This window comes from Nomascus leucogenys, chromosome 8 (genome assembly GCF_006542625.1).
Source record: "Nomascus leucogenys isolate Asia chromosome 8, Asia_NLE_v1, whole genome shotgun sequence".
NCBI lineage: Eukaryota > Metazoa > Chordata > Mammalia > Primates > Hylobatidae > Nomascus > Nomascus leucogenys.
The window spans coordinates 25,435,737-25,457,602 of NC_044388.1; positions in this window are offsets into that span (position 1 = coordinate 25,435,737).

Here is a 21,866-nt window from a genome sequence, read left to right on the forward strand (position 1 = left end):
GTTGTCTGAAGAATTATGGGCAATCCTTACAGGTATGTTTGAGTGAGGGTAGTAATGAGATTGAGTTAGATTATTTAAAATTTCGAACCATCCTGGATACTCAGCTTATGGCAGGAGTGAGGGGTGGCAGGAGTAGAAGTAGGAACCAGAATGGAGACTATTGCAATATTCCAGGCAAGAGAGATTCTGGGATTAGATCAGAGCGATAATGGTGCAAGTGCCAGAGTTGGAAAAAATCGAACATGGGATATGAGAGAAAGAGAGGAATAAAGATGACATCAAGCCCTTTGACCTGAGCAAATGGGTGTGCAATGGTGATGGTGCCATTTGCTGAAATGAAAAAGAGTGAGGATGAGCAGGTTTGTGTGTAGTACAGGAGGTAGTAACAGTACTGGTTTGGATATGCAAGTGAAGATCTTGAGTAAGAAATAAGATACCTGAGCCTGGAGTTCAGGGGAGAAGAAGGGGTTAGACATGTTAATTTTGGAATTCCAGCCACAGATGGATGAGATTACTTAGAGGAAAAAATGGCAGAGAAGTGGTGTGTGTTGGAACCTCCACATTTAGATCTGAAAAAGAGGAGGGGCCAGCAAAGGAAACTGACAGAGGGTCCAGGAAAGTGGGAGGAAAATGAGAAAAAGTGGGTTTCCAGATATCAAGAAATGGAAGTGTTTCAGGTAGGATGGCATCATCAGCAGTATTGAGTGCTGACTATAGGCTCAATAAAGTAGGGAGACCAAGAGTTGACCTCTGGATTTTGTAACTTGGAAGTGGTTTTGATATATGAAGTTTTTTCATAGAGTGATAGGGACAAAAGCCTGTTTGGAAAACCAGCATTACTTGGCAAGGCTGCAGTACTACTTGTACTACTCTCAACTCTCAAAGGCTTGCAGAACAGCAATCTTTTGTTGTTGTTATCTCGTTACCTGTTGGAGGCTGTGGATCAGCTACGTTTTTGTTCTTCATAGCTTCTTTCAAAATCCAGGCTGAAGGAGTAGCTCCAATCTGGAGTTGCAGTTATTATGGTCAAAGGGAAAAGCAAGATTGCCAGTAGAAACTTGACATGCTTTGTAAAGCTTGTACTCAAATGTGGTCCATACCATGTCTGCTCAGCTTCTGTGGAGTAGCACCAGCCGTATGGCCAAGGCTGCTGATGGGTAGGAGGCCTACTGTCCCTGCAGGGAGGCACAGCAGGTCACATGGCAAGCACCAGGGACACATGATCCTTCTACAAAGAAAGGAGAAGCCAATAATTGAAAACAATAACCCAATCTTCCACAAAGGAAGTTCAAGAGAAAATGGAAGGTGACTTAATAAAGATAAGAATTATAGAAAACTTCAGGAATTTTAATATCAAGGGAGTAGGGGAATAGGGCAGTAGCTAGAGAGGGAACTGGGATGAAGTGAGAACTTTGTTTGTTGGTGTTGAGATGAATGTTATTTCAGCATGTTTCTGTGTGATATACCGATCTGGAGAAAGGAATTGAAGCAGGAGAGTGATATGATAGCAATGAGGATAAAATTCTGTGGGTAAAAGGCAGAGGGATTCTCTGGACAAGTGGAAGGGTTAATCTTCACTAGGAATGTCACAGTTTGTCCTCTGCCACAGAAGAAAGACAGAGCCTGTTGGTGCAGAGGCTGGGAATTGTGTGGTTAGGGGAAGATAAAGAATGATCCGATTGCTTCTATGTTCTCAGTGAAATAGACCAGCATTCGAGAGTGAAGAAGTGCAGAGGACTGTTGGAGTTTTGAGTAGTGACAAGTTGTGAGATGCTTACTGCACAGAGTAGGAGAGTGAAATGAGCAGGAAGATATAGTAGGAATGCCCACCTCCTTGAGGAATGCCCACCTCATGGACTCCAGATGATACCACTCGAGGTGTTTGCATATTTTTCATTATTTCTGTTCACCTAGATGCAAGTATTTAGCCAAAGCTTGGAGGCTTCCCCAGGATGGCTTCCAAAATGGAAAGAGAAGCAGACAAAGGATAGATTGATTTTAGTAAGGGACTCTGGATTGAAAACAGAAAAGGTGTGATGGCCAGTGCACACAAGGCCTATGATCTGGAAGTCATGGAGGGTCAAAAATCATTGGAGTAGAAACACTAGAGAGAGTAAACTGGAATTTTGGAGGTGATGGCCAGAGTCGGATGTTTGTTATCAAGATACTAGAGGTGGAACACGATATTAGAGGTGGTAATGACAAGATCCAGGTTGTGAATATGGGAGTGATTGGCTGAGGTGGGGCCGAGATGATTACTGAGCTGATTATTGAAGATGATGTCATGACACTGGGAAGTGAGCGTGTTTCATGGATCAAGTACGTGGATGTAGAAGTCATAAGAGGACATGGGAAGGATGGAGGGAGAAAAGGTTATAAATAAATGCAACAAAGAGCGATGGCAAAAGTTTCTGAATCTCATGATGCAATCTTAAAAGATCTTGCCTTTTCCTGTTGAGCAGTGTTGGGGAAGGGTGTGTCCTTGATGGCTAATTAGAGGTGTTCTGATGCAGGCTGGCTGGTAGGCTGGCGTATGGAGAATGTAGGAGAGGCTCCAGGGTCTTGCAGGGGAACGTGTCCTCACTCTAGCTTCCATCCTGCCTCCCACTACTGAAGCACAGAGGCTCTGATGGATGTCTGGCCGGCTGTGAGAACAGATGGTATCTTTCTGCAGCAAGTCATAGGGGCCAACAGAGGCCTCAGACTTGGGGAAATTCAGTCACAGGAATGGTTAAATGGCACCACAACTGGGGCAGGGAGTGGTCAGTGTGCGTGTGTGCTGGGGAAAGAGAACACAAGCAAAGGAGGCACACTGTTTTGTCATCCCAGTAAATGACCCGTAACAGGGTCCCATCCATCATATGGGGTTTCTCAGAAGATTTCCCTTCCCATCTCCATGATTCCCACCCATCCCAGCTTGATAACACCATTTTGATTCAATGGTGTAACTACTGGAGGTCTGAGTACTCACACCTCTTGTAGTGGGGCATCTGCTGACAGCCAGATTAGGGACATTGTTTGATAGCATTGCTTTTAGTCCATTTGATCACAGAGATCTGAGATGGAGCTGATGTCTCACAACTGGATATTTGGATCAGCAAAATGACAACTGTTTAAATAACAGGTTCTCCAAAATATAGTCTTTTTCTGAGGCTTATTGTAATGTTTATGTTCCTGTGCTTTGTTTTTTGAAGCCGATATTCTTGGAGCTTTTCTTTTTTTCTCCTCCTGTGACCATCAGAAGATGGCAGCTGACTTGCCCGCCTCAGCTCGGGTTCTTTTTGTATTCTGTTTCACTGGTTGTCACAAGTTTTGTGTAGCATGATGTTCAGATGCCACCTAAGAGATTGCCATGTATGGTGCTGGGACTCTAAAGAGTCACTCATATCTGGGTTTGAACCTCCACTGTGCCTCATGGCTGCTATTCCTTAACCCTCTCTGTTCCTCAGTTTCTTCTTCTATTTAATGGGAATAATAATAGGCTTTCTCTCATGGGCATTGTATGAGGTAAAGCATGCTGACTCAGAGTAAGCATTTAACAAGTTGGTGGTAATAAGATCACTCTAATCAACAATGTCATTCTTATGATCAGGGCCAAAGGCACTGCTGTGAATCGTCTTTCAGTAATCATCTTACCCTCGGGTCTGTGATAAGGTATTGAAAAGTCTGTACTCCTATGTAATAGCCATGGAAATAAAAATGGTTGGGCCAGGCACAGTGGCTCATGCCTATGATCCCAGCACTTTGGGAGGCCGAAGTGGGCAGATTACTTGAGGTCAGGAGTTCAAGACCAGCCTGGCCAACATGATGAAACCTCATCTCTACAAAAATACAAAAATTAGCCAGGCATGGTGGCACGTGCCTGTAATCCCAGCTGCTTGGGTGGCTGTGACGGGAGAATCACTTGAACCTGGGAGATGGAGGTTGCAGGGAGTTGAGATTGCACCAGTGCACTCCAGCCTGCAACAGGGCCAGAATCTGTTTCAGAACAAAAACAAAAACAAAAACAAAAACAAAACAGTTAGGGTTGTATTCAAATATGCTTCTAAGGGATGTTGGGCCTAAGAGACAGCAGATAGGAGATCTCTAAAGTCTTTTAGGAGGGCTGGCACATCATCCAGGGCTCTTTCAGTTTCAAGTGACAGAAACCCAATTCATATTAGCTTAAAGAAAAAGCATAACCAATCTTCAAATAAGCAGAAATAAAGGTGGCATAAGACTGACAGAAACTTTCCTTCTCTCACCCTCTTACTCAAACCTCCTGTTTTTCTCCTTTCCTTTCTCAAGTCAGTTTCCATCTCTGTGTTGACTCCCTTCTCTCATGTTTTCCATCTGGTTAAGGACCCGGCCATGGGAAATTCTGAAGTAACATTCTTATACCTGGAAACCCAAGGAGAAAGAATGAGCACTTTCTTCATCTCCACTTTGTGACAATTCCGGGGAAGAACTCTGATCGGTCCAGCCTGGGTTACAATCCAAGCCCTAGGGGATGGGGACCCCTGATTGGCAGCTCTGTCAAAGTCAAAGGAACCAGGAGAGGAGGGTGGAGCAGTTCTCTAAAGAGTAGCAATGGGAGCACTGTTAACAGAAGGCAAGGGATGGCTGCCTGGGTGCTCCCAAACAGCTAATGTCCACTGCGACGGGAAGTCCTAGGAACTCTAGCTTTTCAAAGGTGACCAGACTCTTGTGAGGCTCCAGTCTGCCCAATAAAGTGGCTAAGAGTGTAGGTGTGGCCAGCACAGTGGCCCATGCCTGTAATCCCAGAACTTCAGGAGGCCAAGGCCAGGAGGATTGCTTGAGCCTGGGAGTTCGAGACCAGCCTAGGCAATGTAGTGAGACTCTGTGTCTGCAAGAAAATTAAAAAAATAAATAAATAAAATAAAAATAGCCAAGTTAAAAAACATTGGCATACACCTGTGTAGTTTCAGCTATGTGGGAGGCTAAGGCAGGAAAAGCGCTTACAGCCAGGAGCTCAAAGCTGCAGTGAGTATGATCGAGCCACTACATTGCAGCCTGGATGACAGTTCTGAAATTAAGAAAAAAAAAAGAGTGTATGGATGAAGTTTGACTGCCTAGGATCAGAATCTATCTCTAATGCATTTTGGATGTGTCATCTTGGGCAAGTTACTTAATCTCTCTTGTGCTTTAGTTTTCTTATGTATGAAATGGAGATTTACCCATCTCACAGAGTGCCTTTTGAGGATTAAATGACATAATTAATGCATCATATTTAGCAGTGTCTGGTGCATATGAAGTGTATGTAATATGTTATTAACACAGCATCATATCATCATCATTATTTTCATTTGCTGGCCCTACGTCCGGGAACTAACCCCTGCTTATAAACTGAGAGCTCCTTTAACAAGACCTACACACTCTTCATTATCCAAATTGTTTGGCATCTGCTTGAGGCTGAGTAAGTGGCCCCGGACCTGAGAATCTTCCTCCACAGCCCTAAGAATGTCCTGAATGTTTTCCTCTCACCTGGAGAGATTGGGGATGAATCTTTCTTGGCTGTGTGTTGACTACTTTGCTTTGGGAAAAGAAGAAGGGGGCAGTAAGATATGAAATAAGGCATCTCAAAAAATACCCTGAGAACAAGCATTTGAGAAAAATCTCGGAAAGGTTAAGTAACTTCCCCAAGGGTATCCAATTTGCAAGTCGAAGCAGAAGCCAAATCCAGGCCAGCTGAGCCCAAAAGCTGGTGCTCTTGCTACATGTGTCTCTGTTGTGGGTCCCACACTCCCTTGCTTGACTTTCAAAGCCTTGTGTAACTGGGTGCCATCTTACTCAGACAGTCTTATTTGTGAACACCTTGTAAGTTCTCATTCATAACTTTTTGCTTTTTTTTTTTGAGCTTCTATTTCCTGCATTGCCTTTTTTTCTTTTTTTCTTTTTTTTGAGACAGATCTCATTCAGTCACCCAGGATGGAGTGCAGTGGTGCAATCTCGGCTCAGTGCAACCTCCACCTCCTGGGTTCAAGCGATTCTCATGCCTCAGCCTCCCAAGTAGCTGGAATTACAGGCACGCACTATCATGCCTGGCTGATTTTTGTATTTTTACTAGAGATGGGGTTTCACCATGTTAACCAGGCTGGTCTCGAACTCCTGGCCTCAAGTGATCTGCCCACCTCGGCCTCCCAAACTGCTGGGATTAGAGGTGTGAGCCACCATTCCCGGCCCCATTGCCTTGCTTTCTTCCCTTCACTTGCCTAAGTCCTTCCAGATCCAAATTGACTTCTGCTTTTCCACGAATTCCTCTCAGAAGCTGCCCGCTCTCAATGACCTGCCTCTGTGGCCACCCACGCCATGCCTTGGTCATCGTGACCAACAGACCACACTTCCCTGTGCTTTGATGACCATTGTTTAAGCTCCTCCCCCAGCTGGACAACTCATCTCTTGGTATCCCTACCTCCCTACAGGGCCTCACACAAGGTTGGGAACCTGCAAGACTAAATTTCAGGATGGAGGGATGGCAGGATGAGATTTAGGTAGCATGAAACTGGAGCTCAGATTGACTGAAATCTCAGTACTTCAGGTAGTAGATTTGCATGCCAGGAAGGGATTGACTGAGTGGGACCCAAGGCTTTCAGGGAGGGTGACAGGGCAGCACGGTTTCAAATTTCTCATTAAACTCAATCGGTAGTTATAAAAATATTATTGTTGTTGATATCTAATTTGATATTGCAGATCATTCAGAGATCTGCTTCAACCTCATTTACACAGCATCCTTTCCTGGGTCTTAAAAGGGACAAGAATCACACTATCCACTGTGATCATCCCTGGGCAATACACGATTTAGGGGTCTCAGAGGATGTGAACAGCAGCACTGTTCACCCTTCCCACAGTACAGGGACATTGGAAGTTTTCAATCATAGTTTCATCTTATCCATGGGAAGGTAAAGGGCCCCGAGACCACAAGGAGTTACTGGAAAAACCAAGACTGAAATATAAGTCTCCTGAGTTTGGATTGATGCCATTGTCATAAAAGAAAGGAATAGGCTCAAAGGAGAAGTGGTTCCCAGTTTCTACCTCCCAACCAGGCATCTCTCCAGCCTGAGATTAATTCTCTGCTTTTGAGTCCTGAGCAACTTTCTGTCTGGCTGACAGCCTGGTTGAAGGAACCTCCTGGAAAGGCAGAATGACCGGGGCCAGTAACAGGGTGAGAGACCCTCACTATCCCTGCAGTCGCCTATCCAGTGTCCCCAGCTACCCACGCTTTAAAGAGCAAAGATACCCCCAGATGTGCGTTTCTCTCAGAATCGGTGAATTATTGGTGTAATTTTGTTACTGCAACTGAGCAGAGGGAACAATTAGGTTTTGCTACATTTTCACGGAGTAAAAGAAGAAAAAGCAGAAGGAAAAGAAAGGAGATGAGTAGACAGATGGGCGAGTCCTCGCCACCCCAAGACCTCCCTAAACGTGCACTTCCTTGTCCCTGCAGGCCTATGGTCACCTGGCAGCTTAACAAGGCTTCAGCTCCCTCCCTGGACCCTTGTCCTCAAGCCCCTGCCCAACACCATGCCCCTCATCCTTCCCTGGAACTTCCTTGTCATACTCCAAGCCTGGCTGTATCTTTCATATCTTTCCCATGACTTCCCTCCTCAACTCTTCTGAAGTCTGCTCTAGCTTCTCCCAGACAGCCTTCCCACTCTTGAAGCTTTGCCTTCTTCCCTGCCTTCAAAAGCCCACCACCCCCAAGTCTTTGACATGGTTTCTCTGTCCCCCAAGTCCTGGGGGTCAAGTCCAAGAGGCTGGGCCTCTGTCCTTCCACCTGCTGTTGACCATCATCAACTTCCAACTGAGTCCTCTAGAGACCTACCCAGCTACTTAGGCTGGTTACACATTTTTCACCCTGATGATCTCTCTTGATCTCTATACACACACAGCCTTCCCCTTCTCCAGTCAAAGACAGAGAATATAGCCCTCTGGACTGTCAGACAGCGAGTGGAAGAGAAAAAGCTTTGACGTCAAATGAAGGAGATCTGGATTCCAGTCCCAGTTCTCCATAAATCAACCATCCCTTTGTTCATTCCTACATTCACTTATTCATCAGACATTCAATGTGAGCTCTGTGCCTGGCATCCAGCTAGAGGTTAGGGAACGACAGAAATGATTAAAGGAAAGTTTGGCACAGAAATTGTTTATTGTCTCTGAGGAGACAGACACACAACCCAGGTACTGTGGCAGTGCAGTGATCGAGACAGGAGAGAGATGGAGGGAACACGGAGAAGGGCCCTCTTCCCAGCCTGGGAGGATAAAGGGAGCTGCCTTTCTGAGAAGGGGCAGCTGACCTGGGTCAGAGAAGCTAAAAGAGGAGGAGAAAAAGAAAGAAGCAGGAAATCAGAGGTAGAGGAGTCACTGAAGCAAAGGCAAGCAGCTTCGAGCTGTGAGGCATGCATTTTGGGAGGGACTGCGTTTGCCAGAGGCTGACATGTATGTGGATTTATTGCTCCTACGCTCTGGGCAGGGAGTGCTTTGAGATGAGTTTGGAATGGATCCTGGAGGATTTTACAGGCCATAGGAGGGCAGGTTGGGAATTTATCTTGTAAGTGATGAGGGTCCATTTAAAAATTTTAAACAGGGGAGGTGAGGTGCCTGTTCTAATGTGTGTTTCTTCTAGCATTGGTTTGAGGGATGGACTTGAGGAAGGCCAGGAGGTGAATTGGGAGGCCATAGCAGTAGTTCCCTGGGAGAAGGGAAAGAAAGGAAAGGACACGTTTGAAAAACGTTTAGGAAGTAGCTGTGGGAGAGATTGTTGGTTGGCTCTGGGAGGGCAGTAGAGGGAGGTGACCCAGATTGAGCCAGAGACTCTGGGAAGAGCGGGGTGTGTGAGGGTGGGGGGAGGGAGGACAGTGGTCATTTCATTTGGGAAGGCTGAGTCAGAGACTTGGGAACTTGGGTGGAGATGTCCAGCAGGCGATTGTGTGTGGATGGGTTTGAGGGAAGAGTGAGGGAAAAGGCTGACTGGAGGTGGAGACTTGAGGCTCCTCATCTTAGAGTGGTGTCCACACTGACAGTGCCTAAGCTTTCCCCAGAGAGAAGGCGTCCAGGGGGCTGGGGACGTCAGAAGGAGAAGCAACAGCCCATCAGGGAGTTGAAGAACAAAACAGAATGCCAGAAGAAGAGAACTGGGGCAGTGGGCTCTCCCAGAGCCAAGGACAGGAATGTAGCAAAGGAAACTGAAGGGCAGTGTTATGGACTGAATGCTTGTACTTCCCCCAAATTCACGTGTTGAGGTCCTATTCCTTAATGTGATGGTGTTTGGAGGTGGGGCCTTTGGGAGGTAATGAGGTTTAGATGAGGGTGGAGTTCTCATCATGAGATTAGAGTCCCCATAACAAGAGACCAAAGCTCTCCCCTGCTGCCCAACACAACATGTCAGCCCTGCGAGGACACAGGGAGAAGGTGGCTGTCTAAGCCAGGAAGCAGAAAACAAGACCAAGGCTGGGACCTTGATCTTGGACTTCCTAGACACCAGAACAGGGGGAAAAAAAAGTCTGTTGTTGAAGTCATTGGTCTCTGGTATGTTGTTATAGGAGTTCACTAGGGTGAACCATTTCCTGATTCCTCTGGCACCAGGAATTCATTATGAAGAGCTGTCTTCAGGGGAGAGTTGGGGCAGATGTTTGGCTTAATAAATTAAGCAGTAAATAGGAGACATGGAAATAGGAGCTGTGCATGAAGACTATTCTTTTTTTCTTTTTCTTTTTTGAGATGGAGTCTTGCACTGTTGCCCAGGTTGGAGTGCAGTGGCCCAATCTCGGCTCACTGTAACCTCTGCCTCCTGGGTTGAAGCAATCCTCCCCCCTCAGTCTCCTGAGTAGCTGGGATTACAGGCACCCGCCAGCACGCCCAGCTAATTTTCTGTGTTCTTAGTAGAGACGGGGTTTCACCATGTTGGCCAGGGTGGTCTTGAACTCCTGACCTTGTGATTCACCCACCTCGGCCTCCCAAAGTGCTGGGATTACAGTCATAAGCCACTGGGCCTGGCCAATTGAAGACTATTCTTTAAAAACCTTTGGCTGAGAAAGAGAGGGAAGAGTTTATCCAATAGCTACAGAGGATCAAAGTATCTAGGAGGTCTCTACGAAATGTTTGTTCTAGGGCAGGACATCTCGCTTAATATTCAACTGAAAAGTCTTGGTATGAAGGACATTTCCATATCCATTGAGGGTCACTGCTGAGGAGACAACTGAGTATCTTACTCCATTCCATTTCCCTGTAACTCCATTGATAACTTTTGTTTAGAACTCAATGCCAGGAAACAGTTGTTTCTTCTGAGTAAATGTGCTCTCTTTCTTTCATCTGACAGTAATGGCTTGCAACACATTTTACTTTGCCTGCTAGGAAGCCCAGAGGCCAATTTATGGCTAGCTATAGTGAAGAGTCTGTTTCTGACTCTTGGCACAAAAATCTCCTCCTTTGCCTAGATGATTTCTGATTCCTTTTACATCTTTATTTTATATTCACATGTATACAAGTACCGTTGTTATGTTTTTTAAAATGTTCAATATAAGTTTATTGAGCAAATAAAACCTGCAAATGGTGATTTTCTTCATAAATTGAAGTACTTTGATTGTCATAACATGTGTTCTGCACATAGTTTTTGACCAAATGTGGAAGTGTTTCTACAGTTAAACTTCAAATGCGAGTCATTATGTAAATATCATTTTATTTTAAGCTGTAGAAAATCCTTTCTGAACATAGGGAGGCTATAAATCACAAAAAATGGGAAGAGGCTTAACCTCTCTACATCTCAGGTTCTCCATCTGTGAAATGGTGATAACAGTTCCTGTCTGCCTGACTCAAGAGATAACGGATATGAAAACAATTTGATGGGAGCAAAACATTACACGAAGTCAAAGTAACATAAATAATATATTGCTTTTTGTTGTTGTTGTTTATATTCCTCAAAATGTGTAGCATGAGTCCTTGGCCGATGTATGGAAAATGGAGTTTGGAGTGAGAGTGGTCTTCATGAGACTTTTTGACTCTAACAGTTCACAAGTCAGTGCCTTATTTTCAGAGGGTGATTGGCGTTTGCTGTAGGGTAAGGCTGACTGCTCATCTGTGAGGTTTCCCAGGTGTTTGGGGTGGGACAAGAGTGAGGGGGAACAATGGTTAAGAGGGAACCTGCCTTCCTTGTTACACTGGATGGCAGGCCTGTCTCCCCGGGATTTTCCCAGCAGTCTTTGTGGAAAGCTCTTCTGCTGGAAGTTACAAGGAGCATGAGGTGGTGTGTGTGGGAGAGGCAGTGCCGAAGTTGATGAAGAGCCGCCAGCTGCCTGCAGGCCTGGAGGGGGCCATTTCTGCGTTGCTGTGCGGTCTGCAGGGTGATCGAGGGAGAAGGGATGACGGATGGGAGCAGGGCTTCCTCCCTGCCGTGGTCTGCTGGTTGGCCCATCACTCACACCCCCTGATGGACTACCTCCTTCCACAAAGGCAGGGCTATAGGGTGGGTTATAGATGAGCTGCTGTAAAAACTACTTTTTCTAATTACATTTTTGAGCTTGGGATGTGGCTGTCCATGGGAGGTGGGAGGTGCCTGATTCTGGAGGAGGATGTGGAGAAATAAAGTGAGAGGAGAGTGTGGGAGGTTCTTGGGTTGTGTCGATAACTCTATTTAAACAGCTAAGAAGCATCTCTGGGTTTCAGGAATGGCTGTGGGTGAAACCATGTCTGGGTTTTGATGATCTTTCCTGGATTCACTCACTTATTCACTCAACAAACACCTCCTGAATGACTGCAATGTGTGAGGCACTGTGTACAAGGCGTTCTCTAGACAGAACTTGTCATACTTTATTTTGCATGTGAAGCACTCCTGGATTTTTTTTTTTTTTTTTTTTTGAGACAGAGTTGCTGTCATCCAGGCTGGAATGCAATGGCATGATCTCAGCTGACTGCAACCTCTGGCTCCTGGGTTCGAGCGATTCTCCTGTCTCAGCCTCCCAAGTAGCAGGGACTACAGGTGCATGCCACCATGCTCAGCTAGGTTTTTATTTGTTGTTGTATTTTTAGGAGAGATGGGGTTTCACCATGTTGGGCAGCTGGTCTTGAACTCCTAACCTCAAGCAATCCTTCCACCTTGGCCTCCCAGAGTGCTGGGATTACAGGCGTGAGCCATCACACGCAGCCAAGAATTTTGTTAAAACAGAGTGTGCTTCAGTGGTTCTGGGGCAAGGCCTGAGGCTCTATACTCCTGACAAGTCCTGAGGTCCGCCAGTGCTCCTGATCCACAGACCATATCCTGTGTGATGGCGACAGCCCTGGACACACAGTCAGATACGATGTGGCCTCCCCACATCCATGTCATTTACGTCGTGCCTCGAGGGTGAGCTAGATTTTTATAAGTAAGAAGAGGAGGAGAAGGAGGCTGGGGAGAGTGGGGAAGTTGCTTTCCAAGGCTGATAGAAGAAAGAGTGTGAACGGAACATGCTCGTGGGCAGGTTAGTTCCGAGAGAGAGGAGAATTTCTGGACCATCCCATTGCCAACAAGTTTGGAGCCTTTTCTATAGCAAATGAGAAGCTATATTCAGAATGGAGTGAAAGATCTAACCTGTATTGTGTGTACTTCCTTGTGGGGGACTTTAGAGGGGGCTGGACAGAGGCTGAAGGCAGAGTGGGCTGGGAGGTCCTCTCAGGTCCTGGGGAAAGGCGAGGACACATGATAGAAGCTTGGTCAGTATGCGGACAGCTGGCAGACAAAGCTGCGCTCCTCAGCCGGGGTGCTAAACTCACACCACCCTCTGTTTCCTTTTTCACCCCAGAGGCATCGAGCTCTATATTTTCAGCTCTTTTTTTCATGAAAATGCATCCTGTTGTTCTATCCTGAATACAGGCTTTCTGAAGACAGGGGGCCTCTTTTGTACCTTGCAAAGTAGCTTGTACTTAGCAGGTGCTCATTAAATATTTGTTATACTGACAAGCGTTTGAGGAAAGTGATGAAGATGGGCTAATTCGCATGATCCCTTTAATGATTTGGTCTGATGGCCTACAGTTTTATCTTTTAGGTTGCTGTCCCCCACTCTCTCTCCCCGTTTGGCGGGAACATCTCAAGGTAGCAAGACTGAAAGGCAGTTGCCACAGAAGACGTTAAAACATACTTTAAGAGATGAATGTGTCACTTCTCCCAGGAGCAGTTGCTTTTAAAGAGAAGTCAGAAGAAAGCCACTGGTGCTGGCTCCCCACCCACTCTACCCCCAGCCTCTCTTTCTCTCTCTTTGTTATTCTGAGACAGGGTTTCACTCTATCACCCTGGCTGAAGTGCAGTAGCATTATCACGGCTCACTGCAACCTCGACCTTGCAAGCTCAAGTGATCCTCTCACCTCAGCCTCCTGAGTAGCTGAGACTACAGGCATGCACCACCACATCTGCCTGATTTTTTCCTTTTTTTTTTTTGAGATGGAGTCTCACTCTGTCACCAGGCTGGAGTGCAATGGCACAATCTTGGCTCACCACAACCTCCGCCTTCCGGGTTCAAGTGATTCTCCTGCCTCAGCCTCCTGAGTAGTTGGGACTACAGGTGCCTGCCACCACACCTGGCTAATTTTTGTATTTTTAGTAGAGATGAGGTTTCACCATGTTGGCCAGGATGGTCTCGATCTCTTGACCTCATGATCCACCCGCCTTGGCCTCCCAAAATGCTGGGATTACAGGCGTGAGCCACCACACCTGGCCTTTTTCTATCTTTTATAGAGATGGGGTCTCACTATGTTGCCTAGGCTGGTCTTGAACTCCTGGGTTCAAGCGATCCTCCTGCCTTGGCCTTCCCAAATACTGGGGTTATAGACGTGAGCCACCATGCCTGGTCATCTTTCCCTAGTCTTAGCATGTGGATGCGAGAGCTGGAAGATTCCCAAAGAACTGGCCCAAGACTCCTATTTGAAGGAGGAGAGGGAGGAGCCTTAAGGGGTTCCCAAAGTTGCACATCTGGGCAGGGACAGAACATCAGACACATTGTACTGGCTGTAGCAGGCTGGCACTGCTGACATCACAGACATCAGGACAGACCAGGAAGACACCCATCAAATTCTGGGCTGGAAGACGCAGAATACTCTGACTTTGCCCAAGGCTGAGCCTTCCTCAGAAGCTCCTGAGAAGAAAAGAATTCAGGGGCCTCATGAATGAAAATGAAATTTGGTGCAATAATCACCAATGAGCCTCAACCCAGGGAAGTGTAACATATCACCCCAATTTTATAAGGAAGAACACTGAGGCTCAAAGAGGTAAAGTAACCTGTCCAAGAGTCATAGAGGGGGATCGTCTGGGTCCAAAGCACAGCAGCCTCATGGGGAGCACCTTGTACTGTGTCCTGTGGTACCCGTTGGCAATGCAGACAGCAGGGGGGATGCATGCATCTGGAGGAAGATTAGCATCAGCATTTCACCTGAAGCCTGAGGGCTCAAAGGAAAATGTGTTACAGGCAGCACTAGCTCTTTGGAAAACCAGGGAGGGCAGTGACCAGGGATGTGTCTCTGCTTCTGCATGGCGTTATCATGCAAGCTGTGCAGTGTGCCCCAGCTCTTGAGATCAGAGTCACTGCAGACCACCACTTGCAGCCCCAAATCTCTATCCTCTGGAAGGACGGAGAACATATTCAGGTGCAGACCTCAGCCCTCTTGCATGCAGTAGAGGTGAAATAAGTCATTGTGGAAGGAATGAGTGAACGGAGGGAATCTGCGCTCAGAATCCCAGCGATGGAATTGGAGGAATGTGGACCCTGGAGTCTGGATCATTTGGTATTACGTTCTGGCTGGAACTCCTACTAGCTGTATGATTTTAGGTAAATTTCTCAACCTTCTGAATCTCCATTTTCTCATTTGCAAACAGAGGTTGGATAGAAACACTCACTGTACAAGTTTTTGGAGCGTCATTTAGAGAAACTATGGGCAGCCCCTGGCCTGGTGCTGGGGCCTGTGTTAAAAGTCGCTTTCCGTTTAAAGTCCTGGAGTCACTCTTATTAACTGGATTCTACAGTTACTCTGTCCCTTGTTGTCTATAGGCCTTTGAGAAAGTCACATATTCCTGTTTTTTGTTGTTGTTGTCTGTTTGTTTTTGAGACAGGGTCTCACTCTGTTGCCCAGGCTGGAGTGGAGTGGTGTGATATCCCAGCTCACTGCAGCCTTGACTTTGACCTCCTAGGCTTGAGCAATGCTCCCAACCTCAGCCTCCCGAGTAGCTGGGACTACAGGTGCATGCCATGATGACCAGCTAATTTTTCTGTTTTTTTATAGAGATGGGGTCTTGCTATGTTGCCCTGGCTGGTCTCAAACTCCTGAGCTCAAGCGATCCTCCCATCTCAGCCTCCCAGTTTTGGGATTATAGGAGTGAGCCACTGTGCCTGGCCTCACATACACTTTGAACCTCAAGTTTCCATACCTGTGACTCAAGGAATGATAATATCTGTCCTGCACATGTGTGTCTTATAAGGATAGATGATGATAAGCTGATAATGTCAGTGAGAATGACAGTAGCAAAGCATAGCAGTGTGGCTGTTGTCCATGGAGTACTGACAATGGAGCCAGGTGCTTTCAAGAACATGCGAAGCTTAAATCAGACACGCCAAATGCTTAGAACATATCCCAGGCATAGAAGGAGTGCCCTGAAACTGTTTGCAATTGTCAGTATTTTTACCCCAGATGACAATAGTTCGGGAGACTCGAAGCCCAGTCAGAGGGAAAAGCTCATGGTCAAGTGTGCTGGGCACTCCACTGTCACCTGGGAATTATTTTCTTCTGTGGCCTTCCTTTTATTCCCTCCAGAGCATTTCCAAGGAGCAGCCAGGATCTGTGACTTGCCCAGGGACTTAGTGAGTCCAGCCAGCCCAGAGTCCAGGCCCTGCTGCCCAGCCAACTCCTGGCTGCTCAAAAGCACCAGGCTGTTCTGTAAGTGGAGGGCAACTGCACCTGTCCCGCACTCAGCCTCTGTCTCCTGGACTCTTGCTAACAGCTTCCCAGCTAGTTTCTCAGTTTCCACTTGGCCCTTTAACCTATCCTCTCCTCTCCCACAAATACAGTCTTTCTGAAGAGCAAACCTGATCCCATTCCTCCCTGCTTAAAATCCTCCCATGGCTACCCGCTACCCTGAAGTTAAAGTCTGATCTCTTTAGAATAGCCCAGGAAGTCTGTCTGTGCTGGCCTTGGAATACCTCAACTGTCCCCTCAGGGGACCCAGTGCTCCAGACTTGAATGGTTTGAATGATTCGGAAAACCCTGCCTGGTCTCCTGAGTCCGTGCTTTTGCAGATCCTGGTCCCTCTGCTTCAAACACCCCCTCCCATCCATCTATCCATCAATCCATCCACCCATCCATCCACCCATCCATCCATCCATCCATTCAGTAAATAATAATTGTGCTCTCTTTACATGCCAGGCATAATGTGAGTTGCCAAAGTTACAGCGGTCAACGAGACAGCGTTTTTGGCCCCTTGGAGCTTGCATTATAGTGGAGGGAGACACACCTTAGAAAGAGAACAAACAACAAAAATATGTATGTATTTTGAATGGATGTAATTATGTACGTGTGTGTGTGTGTGTGTATGTTTATAAGTGGAAAATGCCATGAGGGAAATTAAACAGCATAATGTGTTGGTCCCTGAGGTGAGGGGACAGTAGCCTTGGATTACTAATTCATTGGGCTAATGCTTATTTGTTTATCTACACTCCAATCAAGGGTCACTTCCTCCAGGAAGCCTTCCTGGATCAGAGCCCATCTGAATGGATGCCCCTTGTCAGTGCTCTCAGAGCACCACCCCCACCTCCCCGGCCATACCATGTCTCAGGGCTTAATGCGCCAAACACAACTTGTGATCAGTGTCTGTCTCCAGAGGCTATAAGCTCCCTGAGGTCAGTGATTGTGACCTTCGTTGCTCAGCGTGGTGCCTGGCTCAGAGTAAATACAAGCTGATGGTTGTGAGTGAATGCCTGGACTGCATGGTCCAGGGCTAGGAGCTGGGTATGGAGAGATCAAGGAGGCAAACCCAGGCGGGCTCCACCTCACTCTATTTAGGAGAGTGCAGCTGCAGTTGGAATTGTGGAACTCAGTTGGGCGTTTGTTTATAAACGACAAAGGCAGTCGGGAGCTTTTGACGAGCACCTCATTCATCCTGCCCCCATCACCTTCCTGTCATTTTCCAGTTATTTAGAACCAACCGGCCAGATAGCCCTTAACCAAGCAATATACATGTTAATGTGGAGAGCATGGGCTGAGATTGAAGTAGCAGTGAAAACACATTATTCAAAGGGGAAGGCAAGGAGAAAAAGAGAAATGAATGCAGGGAGAGGCTAGGGACAGCTCTTCCCTTCATTCAAAGTCACAACCAGGCTTGTCTCCCCAGGGCCTGGTACCCTGCTGGGCCCCACACCCACTCCCCCACTCCGCAGCCTCCCTGCTAAACACTCTTCCTCCAATCTAAAAATGCCCTTAGTTTATTTTTAGCCCTTTCCAGAAGGCCCCTGGCAGTCTAACTTTAATTAGAATTGTACCCAAGGAAGCCAGAGCTATTGATGGAATGATTTCTTTTCTCCTTCTCTTCTTGTTGGCATTGTGTAGGGGGTGCCAAAAATGCTTTCAGAGAAGTGGAAAATTTAACGTTTATTTGTTTTTCTTGGCTGACTGGTACCCATCCAGGAAGGTATGTGAGAAGGAACACCGGAGATGGTGGGAGAAGGGGACACAGGCTCCTGCCTCCTCCTCTCGAAAGCTGTTGGGATTCCATACCCTGGCCTCTGGAGCGTGCCTTGTTTGCTTCCTCTGTGAAGTGGGGTTACCTTTCCTGTCCAGCCTCCCTTCCTGAGTTATAATGAGAAGCAAGTGAGGTAAGGAGTGACTTTCTTATTATAAAATGAGGTGACTTTCTTATTACAAGATGGTTTGTATAAATTAAGGATGAAGGCATGAAGGGCCATGGGTCCAGGGGCTGGGGAAGGCAGGCAGGCAGGCAGGGAGGAGGGGGGTCAGATTTCTAGGTTCTTGAGCATTGCTACATCGAAGTGACCTTTGCCTCCAACTCCCTCTGGCTCTAAGGGAAGATGGGGTTTTCAGAAGGATAGAAATGGTTAGGGGGAGACCTTTGGAAATGAGGACTCCACAGCGTGCTCTAGGACCACCTGGAGGGACAGCACCCCCTTTTGGTTCCAGGCCCCAACTCTGCAGGTTGTGATCACATCGAAGGTACCTGGCCAGGTGGGCTCTGGTAGTCTCCCTAGAGTCTGACCAGGCGCAGCCAGGGTGTCAGAGAGTGGCAGTGAGGACTCTGCAGCCCTCCTGGGAGCATGGTGGACACTCATCTAGACAGGCATATACCCCCAGCAGTGGACACATGCAGCTATGCACATGCAACCCTGCACACAGACACACACACACACACACACACACACACACACACACACACACACACACGGGCTAGCAGATTGGGTCATTGTGCCTGTGTTTGGTATTAGTCATTGCAGGTTGGGTTATCCTGTCATAACAAACAACTTACCACTAGCTCAGGGACTTAATACAAGCAGAGTCTATTTCTTTCTTTCATAAATTTCCTGTGGATCCAGGTGATTTTCCAGGGCAACTTCCCCACAGGTGTTGGCTCTGCATTCCACACTGCACCTGTCTCGTGGCACTTCTGTGTTAACAGGTGATCACTACCACAGGATCATAGCCAAATGCCAGCCACAAAACACTTTGGCAATTGCAGAAGGCAGGTCTCATTCCTGTGTAACCAGTTATTCATAAACACGAGTTACACCTTTTGACTCTCACCCCTTCCACTTCTCAGTTTCCTTCTCTAGCTTCATTTTCTCCTTTAGTGAAGAAGATGAACAAGAGGACGTTCTGCCCAGACATTCTGAAGTAAAACATGCCCAGCAGACTGAGCATGGTGGCTCTCGTCTGTAATCCTAGCACTTTGGGAGGCTGAGGCAGCAAGATTGCTTGAGGCCAGGAGTTTGATACCAGCCTTGGCAACATAGTGAGACCCTGTCCCTATTTTTAAAAACAACAACACTAAATACAACATGCCCAACAGTCTTGCGCTCCTTTATCTTTCTGTCTTGGGGCTCTGAGTCAGGTGCTCTGATCTCCCCAAGGTCACCCTATTTTGTGAGAAATATCTGGGTGCATCCCTGAGGAACTACCTAGCAGGCCTGGCTCATGCCTTCATGCCTCCATTCTTGCTCCTGATGCATGAAGTTCATCTGCCTTAATTTAGTGTCTGAGGTTTTCTAACTTCAGTCCAAATTAGTTTTCCAGACTCATTGGACACTTCAACTCTAGTCCAAATCAACAGATCACTCTTCCTTACATATGGCCTTGGGCCTCAGATCACCCTCCTTTTCTCCTTGTTCACTCTGCTCTTTCTACACTGATCTTGTTTTTGGTTCCTTGAATATGCTGAGCTTGTTCCTGCCCCAGGGCCTTTGCACTTGCTGTGTGTTTGCTGTGCTCTTCCTCAACCCACTCCATCTCCTCACTGTCTTCTCAGCTGAGACGTCACCACCTCAGAAGGGACTTCTTTTTCACCACCTCTGGAGCATTGCCATCTTTAGTCTCCCCAGCATATTGACTTCATGTCCCTTCTCCCAATCAGAAGGTATCTAGTATTTTTTATTTATTTACATTTGTTGTTTGTCCTTCCCAATTAGAATGTAAGACCATGAGGTCAGGAACCGTGTCTGTCTTCTTTACTCCTGTATCCCCAGCACTTATTTTTGAGACAGGTCTCTCTCTGTCACCCAAGCTAGAGTGCAGTGGTACAGTTACAGCTCACTGTAGCCTCGAACTCCTGGGCGCTAGCAATCCTCCTGCCTCAGCTTCCCAAATAGCTGAGACTACAGGTATCCACTACCATGTCTTATCCCCAGCACTTATTACAGTGAGTGGCACATAGTAGTTGCTCAGTAAAATTTGTCAACTAAATTGATGCTGCTTCTGAGTATTCACTCTCCTTCCTTCCTTCACCTGAACTTCCCCCTCACCCCATCCCCATTTTAGCATCTCTACAGCCTACATGTTCTTTCCATCAGCTAAAAGATTACTTCTTTCATGAGTTTTTCACTTATCATGTTTCCAGTCCCCCTTCCCCCAGCAAGAAGGTATCATTCTTAAAGGACAACTATATTCTTCTTATGCTTCTGAACCTCACAACAACCCAGGGATAAAGTCCTCAGAAACAAAGAGGCTTGGAGAGCTTCTGTGGCTGGGGTGTAATCCCTTCATGTCTTAAAACTATGTGTCTTGCCTTCAAATCCAGCACCAGTCTTCCACATGGCAGCAATGTTCGTTTCCTCTTACATGCTGGTTATACACAAAGAAACCAAACTGCAGTCCCTATCTCAGTGGGAACAGCAGCTCATTGTACCTACTTCTCTCCTGATGGTCCAGGTGTCATAGAAGAGACATGTCCTGGGTGTCAAAGAAACCCCAAGGAGACTGCACCCTAGGGGCGGTGGGAAGGGGGCCTGTGATGACTTCCAGGAGGACGTGCTTTGGGAGTCTGATCTTGAAAGAGGAGAAGTTGGCCAGGCTGGAGGACAAGATGGACATTTCAGGTCAAGACAGCCTCAGGACAGCATTGGAGAAAGGGCCCATGCCACCAGATTTGCTCTCTGGTGGCTCTTCAGAGTCATAGATACCTATCCCTTGATTTTGGTGCATGGAGAAGACGTGAAGTCAGATGCGACTAGAAGAGGCACCCCACCACCCCCAGGGCTGCACAGGTCCCTGGTGGAGGGTGGTCTCAGGACTGGTGAAGGAAAACCCAGCCTGGAAGGAGGATAGTAAAAAGACTCAGAAAGGGCTAGCAGAGAGGGGGCATTCACAGGGTGAAAGTTTAGCACCATGGACAGCAAAAGCCAGGGACTCCTGGAAAGTAGGCAGTCGGAAGTCTGCACCAGGTGTGTCCTATTCTGCAACACATTGTTATTCTTCAAACTTTAAAAGGCTTTTGAGAAGGTCTTGGGTTTGATTCTGTCATTAAGAAGATGTGAAGCCATGGGGAAGTTGTGTAACGTCTTGGAACCTCAGTGTTCTCGTGCAGAAAGTGAAGATTATAATGCTAAAAGACTGAATGAAAAAAATGTAAGAGAAGTGGGAAGTGAGGACCATACCTTATTAAATATGTTTCCTTTTCTGTCTGCTTGTCAGGGGCCAGATGACTGCCCCTGACCAGGGGTCATGGTTGCGTAAAGGCTGGATTTCAAACGAAGGTCTGTGCTCACCTTGGAGCCTTCACTGTCTCTGGCTGGGAGGAGAGGTGCTGACTAAGCAGCTGTTCATCACAGCAAGGTGGGTTATCAGCCCCAGTTCCTCAAGTAATTAAACCCCCCCATGAAGCTTTTATGTTCACAGTGAGTGTTAACTGTGACCGCTCCTCCACCATCTGGACAGTGAAACTTACTCTCATTTTTCTGGAGGGTAAAACAGAGGCAGAGAGAGTTGAAATGCTTTGCCCAGAAGCCCTGCAAGCAGAGAGTGCTGGAACTAGAATTCCCAGGCCTGGACTCTCGAGTTTATTGCTTACCTTCTTTAAGTCATGTTCTTCTTCCCCCATAGCTCAATTAAAAACAAAATAAGACAAAACAAAAAGCAATGTTGCCTGAGCCGAAAAGCACATAGCCAGTTAGGACAAAAGTTGATTTGTTGTGGCTGGATTGGTTTTCTCCCCCCTCAGACAGCTCAAATGCTTTCACAAATGGTTTTAAAATAAATTGGGAGATAATGTAACAATAGTGTTTCTCAATAATGATGACAATAAAAAGAAAACAAGACTATGTGGCTTCCCCCACTGTTTGACTTGCAGCTTTTGGGGAGGGAACTTCACTGGGGAGAGTGGGGTGAGGCAGAGGAGGGCTGCGTCTCTTGGGGGCCGG